The sequence below is a fragment of the Portunus trituberculatus genome, chromosome 8 (assembly GCF_017591435.1).
Source record: "Portunus trituberculatus isolate SZX2019 chromosome 8, ASM1759143v1, whole genome shotgun sequence".
In the NCBI taxonomy this organism is placed as follows: Eukaryota; Metazoa; Arthropoda; class Malacostraca; order Decapoda; family Portunidae; genus Portunus; species Portunus trituberculatus.
Genome location: NC_059262.1, coordinates 1,249,651 through 1,260,000, shown reverse-complemented (window position 1 = coordinate 1,260,000; position 10,350 = coordinate 1,249,651). Strand labels below are relative to the sequence as shown.

The 10,350-nt window shown below is 42.0% G+C and overlaps 1 protein-coding gene across 1 annotated transcript in view; it reads left to right on the top strand.

Annotated features, from left to right (window-relative positions):
- LOC123501055 (filamin-A-like) overlaps window positions 1-6,281 on the top strand; it is a 163,812-nt gene extending 157,531 nt beyond the window's left edge. Inside the window, 1 exon segment of the mRNA XM_045249635.1 lies at window positions 3,726-6,281. The gene's annotated coding sequence lies outside the window, so the exon portion shown is untranslated.
- Window positions 6,282-10,350: the final 4,069 nt, after the last annotated feature.

Genomic DNA, 10,350 nt, shown 5'->3' with positions numbered 1-10,350 from the left:
CTTCCTTTTCCATAGCTAGCAACCTCATATTCTCTCTCTCTCTCTCTCTCTCTCTCTCTCTCTCTCTCTCTCTCTCTCTCTCTCTCTCTCTCTCTCTCTCTCTCTCTCTCTCTCTCTCTCTCTCTCTCTCTCAGATTTCAGTATTTTTTTCTTATTCAGATTATTAAGCTTGTATTCTTATCTCCCCCAAATAGTTACCTCCCCATATCCTCCCCAGCTTATTGTTTATTGCTTATTTTATCTTCCCCATTGTTTATCTCCCCATCTTCTCTTTTCCTCTCTTCTTTCTTCATTGCTTTCTGTCTTATCTCCCCTTTATTCTCCGCAGTCTGTCATTGGTATCTCCCCAGTGGTATTGCATTTCCTCCCCCTCCCTCCCCAGGCCACCACCCCATGGAGTTTATCTGTACCCACCCCTCCCCAGCTTCTCCACAGTGATTACCACCTCCTCTCTCCTCCCCAGTGGTAATCTCATATTCTCCCCAGTTTATCTCCCCCAGGGCTGTCCATTGCTTTTCCTCCCATGGGTGTTAGTCTCCCCAGCCTTGACATTGGTTATCTCCTGAATGGCTACCTCCCCTCTCTCTCCCTCTTCTCCCCAGTGCTAATCTTATATTCTCCCCAGTTTATCTCCCCCAGGGTTGCCCATTGCTTTTCCTCCTCTGGGTGTTAATCTCCCCTGCTTTGACTGGTTATCTCCTGAATGGTTACCTCCCTTCTCTCTCCCTCTTCTCCCCAGTGGTAATTTCATATTCTCCCCAGGGCTGTCCATTGCTTTTCCTTCCCATGTATTAATCTCCCCAGTGGTTACTTCCTGAATGGTTCCCTCCCCTCTCTCCTTCTTCTCCCCAGCCTCAACATTGGTTACCCTCTCTCCTCTGTCCTCCCCAGTGGTAGTCTCCCCTCTTCTCCCCGGCGTACTAAGCTTCTCTCCTTGGGTACAGGTGCACTACAAGGTTCATGAGAGGGGAGATCATGCACTCATCGTCAAGTGGGGAGAAGACCACATCCCTGGCTCCCCCTTCACTGTCAACGTGTAGCCTCCCCACCACCACCACCACCACCAACACCACCACCCCCAAGCTCTACCCTCCCCCCAGCCTGTGTGATAGGTGTGCATGACTCTGCATGGCCTGTGTGTGTGTGTGTGTGTGTGTGTGTGTGTGTGTGTGTGATGAGATTTTCTTTTTTTTTTTCTTTATCTTTTTTTTCCATTTTCCTTGTGTGTGTGTGTGTGTGTGTGTGTGTGTGTGTGTGTGTGTGTGTCTTTAAATGCATGTTTGGTTTGTTTTTCTTTTAATCTCGTAACCTTTTCTCTTTTCTTATTCTAATTTTCTTTCATTATCCCTTCTTCTTTCTTTCCCTTTCTCTTTTCTGATTACTATTCTCTTTTCTTTGTCTCTCTTCTTTCTCTCCTTTTCTCCTTTTTCTTCTTCTTCTTCTTTATTCTGCTGGTTCTTCCCCTTTTTCTTCCTATCTTGTTTATTTTCTTTTTCTTTGTCTTCTTTTTCTCCTTTTCTCTCTTTTCATTCTTCCCTTTTTTTTTTGCCCTTATCTTTTATCTCAGTTTTCTCTTCTTTATTTCTTCCTTTGCCTTCTTTCCTTCTTCTGGCATGTTTCATTTTAACCTTTTTTTTGTGGAATTTGATACACTACTTAGCTTGTGTCCCTCCACTAATGAGTTCTCTTGATTCTTACTTGCATATTTTTAAGGCATGAGTTTGTATGTGTATGTGTATATGTGTGTGTGTGTGTGTGTGTGTATGTGTGTGTTGTACCTCCTATACTCACTAGTTTTGTCTGTATTTTTCTCATTCCTCATTATTCTTTTCTGTATGACCATTTCTTCAGTGTATGTGTGTATGTGTGTGTGTTTCCATAGATACTGTGTTGTGCGGCCTAACCTAACCTCACATTCAATCTCACCCCTGTCCCTGCTCCCTGTCCATTCCCCGTCCCTCCCAACCCTCAAACCACCCTTGTCTGCATGCCCATCCCCTCGTTATGTTGTTATTTTGACCCTTCACCACCCCATCAGGAGGTAGGGGCCCTGTGTGCTGCTCTCCCTCCCTGAAGTGTCATGAATCACTGTGGTGTTCATTAGGTTGTGCAAGATTTTAGGCATAACACTCCTGAGTCACCCTGTTATAGATTACACAAGATTATCACCACTTCTGACCCACTCTGTTATAGGTTACACAAGATTTCTCACCACCCTGTTATGAATTTGCAAAATATTATAGTATTTCGTAGCTCACAAGATTACAACATTTCTCACCACCCTGTTATGAATTGAACAAAATTATCACCACTTGTGACCTACTCTGTTATAGGTGACACAAGATTAGAGTATTTCCCACCACTCTGTTCTAGATTACACAAGATTAGAGCATTTCTGAAGGTTCTGCATTGAAGGCTTGGGTTTGGATGAGGTGCAGGGAAGACAATAGTTGTGCTGCCTTGCAAGTCACTGTACTGTTTCCCTTTCAAGTCTCCATGTCGACTCCACTGTGAGAGGCAGCCACACTCATCTTGTTTGTGTATCTCACCTCCCTACACCCACACAGGTTCCCTCACCACACCCACACCAGTGCCAGGAGACCAGCACCCTTTGTCTACACCTCTACACCCTCTCCTGTTTTGCCCTGTACCTGTAGACCATCTGTGCTAAGTCTGTACTCTTAAACATTGCTCCATCACTATGACTGTTTTCCAAGGTCACAGAGATGGTTAGCTGAGTTCTCAAGAGTTTTTCTGGCTAATAGTATAGAAATCTAATTAATCTGCCACTAGAACCATGAAAACACCCTGAGAACCATTGCAACTTCACCAAGACTGTTTTTCAAGGCCATAGAGAAGTTTTTTCCATGGTAATAATGTAGAAATGCTGTTATTCTGTCACTAGAACCATGAAAATATCCTTGAAAACCAATTATAATGTTAATGAACAGACCTTTATGAAATTTGTGATGTGACGCAGGAATATTTCAGAATACGGACTTAACCAATGTATGATCCCTGTATGACCTTATGTGACCCCATGTATGACCTTTTGTGACCCTTACCATCTCACCTGACACGTTCCCTTCCAGTCCGTGTAGATTTGGTGTCGTTTGGGTGAATTATATGTGACCCTTGTGTTTTCCCTGACATGACCCGTTTTGACCCGTTTTTTTTTAGCATGACCTACCAAAGGGGTGCTGTGATGATGTGATGTGACCTCCCCCACCCCTCTCTCCTCCATATAGTGTTGGTGTACCTGTATTGATCGTGTTGTATTCCCGTTTTTTTATGTGTGTTTTTTAAAGGTGTTTTTTCTCACCTGCATTGTTGATTTAAGGTGTTTGTGTGTTTGTGGTGCTCAATATTTGTTTTGTGAGTGTTTTCTCTCTCTCTCTCTCTCTCTCTCTCTCTCTCTCTCTCTCTCTCTCTCTCTCTCTCTCTCTCTCTCCTTCCTTCCTTCCTTCCTTCCTTCCTTCCTTCCTTCCTTCCTTCCTTCCTTCCTTCCTTCCTTCCTTCCTTCCTTCCTTCCTTCCTTCCTTCCTTCCTTCCTTCCTTCCTTCCTTCCTTCTTCTTTCTCTTCTCTCTCTTCTCTTCTCTCTCTCTCTCTCTCTCTCTCTCTCTCTCTCTCTCTCTCTCTCTCTCTCTCTCTCTCTCTCTCTCTCTCTCTCCACCCCCCATATTCCTCCCCTTCACCACTCACCTCCCGTTTTCTGTCACCCCAGGTCGGCTACGTGGTGCGGGAGAAGGGCAACTACATCCTGATGGTGAAGTGGGGCGACGACCACATCCCCGGCTCACCCTTCCATGTGGAGGTGTAGGGAGCAGGAAAGCAGGGAAGCAGGGAAACAGACAAGCAGGCCGGGAAACAGAGCGATTCTTGAGCACTTCTCTTCCTCATGGCTGGTTTTCTAAAGGCTACATAGACGAGACAGGTTTCCATTGGTGCTTGGTGATTAAAGGTGTTTGTCTGTCACTTTTAAGACATGAAAGCACCTCAGAACTGATTTTCACTAGAGGATGTTGAGGGATAAGATACAAGACAGATAATTTATGTTTTCATGGTGCCTTTCATTCTGTTACTGCCACTACAACCATGAAAGCACCTCTAAACGACTGATTTTCACTATAGGATGTAAGAAAAAGTCAAATTGAAAGACACAGTATTGGGTTTTCATGGTGCCTTTCCTTGTGATCAAGTAGAAGTGGTATTAATTTGTCACTGGAGCCATGAAAGCACCTCTGAAGCACATAACTCCCTCTAGAGCCTGCAGTAAGTAGATAAACACTAATACAAAGGTAAAATATGAAAAGCAACAATATTTTCACCCTCAGTGTCTGTACCTAGGCTGCAGTGGGGGTGGTTACTGTATTCAAGGTTGTTGCCCCCGTTGCAGTGATGGTTGGGCGACATTTAAGACTGGTAGAGAAAGACACCCATGGAAGTTTGGCTTTATCACCTGTGTGGCCTTTGGAAAGAGTCCTGCTGAGGAAGGGAAGGATTTGAGGACAGGAATCCGTGTTTTGCTCTTGTCCACACCAGTTTATCATTGCCACCACCATTACTACGACTTTTACTACTACTACTACTACTACTGCTGCTGCTGCTACCACTGTCCATCTGCCCGCCCCCCGTCGCCGTCCATGTCCTGTCCTGTCATCATTTGAGTCACGGCTGGGGAAAGAAAACGGCACAAGATTGTCAACTTTTTTTTATTTATTTTTTATTTATTTTATTTTTTTTCTAATCGTGTCGTAGTTTTTTTTTTATTCTTTTTTTCCTCTTTTCAATAGTGTTGCTTTGTCTTGATTGTGAAAGTTTTTAGGAAGTTTGTGTAATTCTCTGACCATTTTCCTTACTTTTCTAATTCTCATTCATTCGCCTCGCTTTATTATTATTATTATTATTATTATTATTATTATTATTATTATTATTGGTTGGTACAGTTTTCTTGTGTTTGTACAAGTTGGTGTCTTGCCTCAACAGTTCAGTTCACGCTTGGTGGAATAGAATAATTGTCTTGTATTTCTTCAGTGAGTCATAATTTTTGTATCATGAGAGTTTGGGGGTCACATGTTTGCTTATTATTGTATAAGACTAAGACCTTTTACCTTTTGTCTCTCTTCCTCCATTTATTATTGTTTATCATGTCTACTCTTCACTCTACAACGCCAAACTGATGTAGACCGTGATTATATGTTACCTCTTCTCCTTCCTCTCTTCCTTCTCCTTCCCTTCGCTGATTCTCTCCACTCACGGCGGACCCAACGCCACGAAATGCCGAAAACACACACACACACACACACACACACGGAAAAATGGATCTTGTTATTGTGTCTTTATAAGTGATCGAGTGACATAGACTTTCCTAATTCCTTTGTCTAAGCCACTCAAGGTGTTAGAAGTCTTACACACACACACACACACACACACACACACATACCAACAGGAGCATAGCTGTTTTCCTGTACAACACAACTCGGTAAATACACGTCCAGGTTACACGGCTGCCACATGATACTATTGTACCGGTGCTCCTGTTGTTGTTGTTGTAAGGTGGCTTTGCGCTTATCACTGATCTGCGGTGACAATTCAGAGGGAAAACAATACTAGACATGATTACGCCGCTGTTATTATTATTATTATTATTATTATATTGTCTGTTCCTTGTTGAGTCGTTCAAATTATAAGAGAAAAACTCATAGAAAAGCTTTTTATCTATCTAAATTATTATCTTAGGTATATACATAACGTACTTAAAATAATAACATATATATATATATATATATATATATATATATATATATATATATATATATATATATATATATATATATAAACAAAAAAAAACTAGAAAAATATTATAATACATATCTCGCTTTTGATTTGCTGCGGGGAATTTGTGATGGGGGCATGGGGAGAGGGGTGTGATGGAGGGGGGCAGGTAAGTTAGCTGCCCCCTCCCCCCCTAAGAACATATCACCCCATACCGTCCCCCGGCCTGCCCACCACGCCCTCCCCAACACTCGCTCATATTTTACTTAGGTATACATATTTCGGGAAGCAAGTTTCTGCCACATAACTACTGTCATTACTGCCGGGGTAGCAGGCGGCGGCGGCCATCTTGCTACTCCCCTCTCACCCTACAAGTGCCAACCTCCGAGGCCGCGGCGCCCCCGTGGCCGCTCACCTGTCTGTCTGCTTGGTACTCTCATCCAGGGGACTTTTATTGCCCACATTTTTAATATTTTATGATGACAAAATAAACTGCTTAAGTGGGTGTGGTGGCCATTTCATTGTGTTGCATCCTTTGTGTGTGTGTGTGTGTGTTTACCTAGTTGTATGTTACAAGGTTGGAGTGTGGCTCATAGTGACCTGTCTCCATATCTACTTTTATCAAACTATTCCTTCAATTTGTGCACACTTTCCGCTGCTACAATCTCTTCACTCAGCCCGTTCCAGATGTCCACCGTCTTGTGTGCAAAACTGAACTTTTTAACGTCCCTCAAACACTGACTTGTCATGATCTTTTTGGAGTGTCCTCTTGTTCGTCTATGTCCATCCTCCCTCAAGTCTTATCTGTCTACCTTTTTTTTTTTTTTTTTTTTTTTCAAACGCCTCAATATCTTTTACATCGCAATTAGATCTCTCTCCTGTCTATCCTTCAAAGGTGGTAGTCCCATTTCCTTCAGTCTTCCTTCATAGGGCAGAACTTTACTTCCGGCACCATCTGTAGAGTGTGTGTGTGTGTGGTTCTTTTTATGTAATGGGCGAAAGCTGGCCAAGGGAAGTAAACATAAAACGAAAAAAAAAATAAATAAATAAACTTAGTTACCAATACCCTTGGACGTGTTAACAAAAAAACAAGTCTTAAAGCCTCTCTTAAATGAAGTCAAGTCGTAGGAAGATAGAAACAGAAGCAGGCAGGGAGTTCCATAGTGTGCCAGAGAAAGGGATGAAGGATTGAGAGTACTGGTCAACTCTTGCGCATGGGAGGTGGACAGAATAGTGGTGAGAGGAAAAAGAAAGCCTTGTGCAGTGAGGATGGGGGAGGAGGGGAAGCATGCAGTTAGCAAGATCAGTAGAGCAGTTAGCATGAAAATAGCGATAAAAGATAGCAAGAGGTGCAACATTCCGGCGGTGAGAAAGGCTGAAGACAGTCAGTCAGAAGAGGGGAGTTGATGAGACGAAAAGCTTTTGATTCCACCCTATCTAACAAAACTGAGTGGAATCCCCCCCAAACATGCGAAGAGTACTCCATACAGGGACGGATCAGGCCCTTGTACAAAGTTAGCAGTTGGAGGGGCGAGAAAAACTGTAGGCGCAGGCCTAACCAGTGTCTGCTACAGTCCAGCCTGCCCCAGATAACAGAAAATAAAAGTTTCAAGAACAAATAAGAAAAAAATATGCGAATAAGATGAACAAAGAGAGAGAGAGAGAGAATTTACTACACTAATTATTGATGAAAATTATAATAATAAAACAATCGTAATAATCGTAAATATAATAATAATAGTAATGTCATAAAGCACTAAAATCATACAATATTATTCATAATAATAATGACAATAATGTGTGTGTGTGTGTGTGTGTGTGTGTGTGAGAGAGAGAGAGAGAGAGATTTTATCCATTGAGGTGACGACCTTAGGTCCAGAGGCAGAAGACTCAAAGTCGTAAAAGATGTGAAATATTTTGTTAATCTTTTCTGTTTCCATCACTACCACTGCTACCACCACCACCACCACCACCTTGAAGTCTTTGACATTTGTAGACTCTACTATACAATATCAATATATAAATATCATATTATTGATTTCAATAGTAAAACTTCAATGTTGAAAATGAAATATTAAATCTCTCTCTCTCTCTCTCTCTCTCTCTCTCTCTCTCTCTCTCTCTCTCTCTCTCTCTCTCTCTCTCTCTCTCTCTCTATATATATATATATATATATATATATATATATATATATATATATATATATATATATATTTATTTATTTATATTTATTTATGTGGGCTTTTCACGGGAATTTCTGGGCTAAAGGGATATTTTTTTGTGGTACCTCCTATCTCAAAGCCCACCCGCTAAAACGCATAAAACTTTGCCCGAGCTATTCTCTACATTCCTCCTTCTTTTCTCTATTTTCTATTTCATAGGAGTGGGTTTGCAGAGATTCCACAGTCGTGCATCCGACCTTCAGTCTCTGTGCCACTTCTCCTCCCTCTGGTTGATGCGACCCAGAACTTTTTTTTTTTTTTCTTCTTCTTTCCCTTTCTTTCTCGCAATCCCACGTTGTGTAGGCAGGACAAAGGGATGAATGGTGGCAGCGATTTTTTCCTTCTTTTCTTTTGCCACTGCTACTGTCAGGTCCCCCATGTAATTGGCGACCTGGGGGTATACCATAATAATTGCCTTGCCTGGTGTTGCGGCTCCTCCAGGTGGACCTTTTATTCCGCTGTGTTTTCTCTTTTTTATGGAGTTTCATTTTATTTAATTTTCCTCATTACCCTTAGTGGTGATGTTCACCCTAATCCCGGTCCTCGTAATAACTGTTGTAAGGCCTTATACATTAATATTCGGGGCCTAAAGGCCAACTTGCAAGACGTTGCAGTTGCGTCCTCCAAATATGATATAATTTTTGTTCAGAGACTCTTGTTTCGAGCTTCAGGCATGTTTCTGAGATTCTGATTCCTAATTTCAAGAGGCCTCTTCTTCTGAGGCGTGATTCTATCCCTAGAGCTCGGGGGATGTGTATATACTTACGTCCAGCATGCAGCGCTTCACGCATTACCAAATTTGAGTGTGGCTGTCATGAAATGATGCTGGTTAAAATTTGCAGTCGTTTTAATAACTACTATATCTTCTCTGTATATAGAAATCCCGATCTTGATGATTCTATTTATGACTGTTTGCTAAATTCTATGGCATCTATTCAAGAATCAGACCCTAAAGCTTCCTTTGTTTTTGTTGGTGATGTTAATGCACATCATCAGGATTGGTTGAACTCCGTTTCTCAAACAAATCAACATGGTCGGGCTGCTCTAGATTTTAGTAACCTCACCGGTTGTGAGCAGATCGTTCATAGCCCAACTCACGTCTCGGGTAATTGCCTTGATCTTCTTTTTACAGACGCCCCCTCTGCAGTAACTTTGCAGGTCGTCCCTCCCCTTGGTAGCACAGACCACTCTGGCTTGTCTTTCAATATTCAAACTTCATTTCCTATTCCGGACGAGCCAATATCGCGGAAAGTATTTCTAAAGTCACGAGCCAATTGGACTGGTGTCATTGCCGATTTTAACAACATTGTATGGCGGGAAATTTTACATTCTGATAGTCCAATTGATTCCCTTAACAGTGTTTTACTTAACATTAGTGAAAGAAGAATTCCTTCTAAAATAATTCGAAGTCGTCGCAAGGACAGTGCCTGGTTTAATGATGACTGCAGGCGTGCTCAGCGTGGAAAACAGGTTGCTTATTGTGAATGGTCCCGACTGCGTTCACCTGAATCATGGGAAAATTACGTTCGTCTGCGTTTATTTGCCCAACGTACATATTCTAGCGCACAGGATGAGTACAATGAACACCTTAAAAATGTTCTGATTGGCACCTCCCAACCACACTCATGGTGGTCAGCTTTAAAGCAATCACTCTTTGGTGTGGACTCAAGTTTACCTCCTCTGTCATGTACTGACGGTTCAATCTGCCATAATTCTAAGGACAAAGCCAATCTTTTAGCTTCCGTTTTAACTCGAAACAAAGTGATGAAGAGTTTGATCTGCCGTCTTGTCCCCAGGACATTAAATTACACTCCATTGCCTTTAAGTCCTCCGAAATCTTAAGATATCTTAATGAGTTAGACTCATTCGGGGGTTGTGATCCTTTGGGTTTTCTGCCTCTTTTTTACAAAAAGATTGCTTCTCCTCTCGCTCCAAAATTGGCAGTTATTTTAGAGCTCTTTTTCGTAAGGGTTCTTTTCCGGTATGCTGGCGTACTGCAAATGTTACCCCTATTCCAAAGGGATCTTCATCCTCCATTCACCCCGGTGACTATAGACCCATTTCCATAACCCCGGTGTTATCTAAGATTTTTGAGCGCCTGCTGGCCAAGCGTCTCAATCGTTTTTTAGATATTAATAATTTGTTGCCATCTAGTCAGTTTGGTTTTAGAAAAGGTCTCAGTACTTCTGATGCTCTCGTTTGCATAACGCACGACATGCAAGCTGCCCTTGATGCTGGTCATGAATCTAGAGTAATTTCACTTGATTTTAGTTCTGCATTTGATCGTGTTAATCATAGAGCCCTTTTATCGAAAGTTAGATCTATTGGTATTGGTGGCCGCGTCCATCAAGT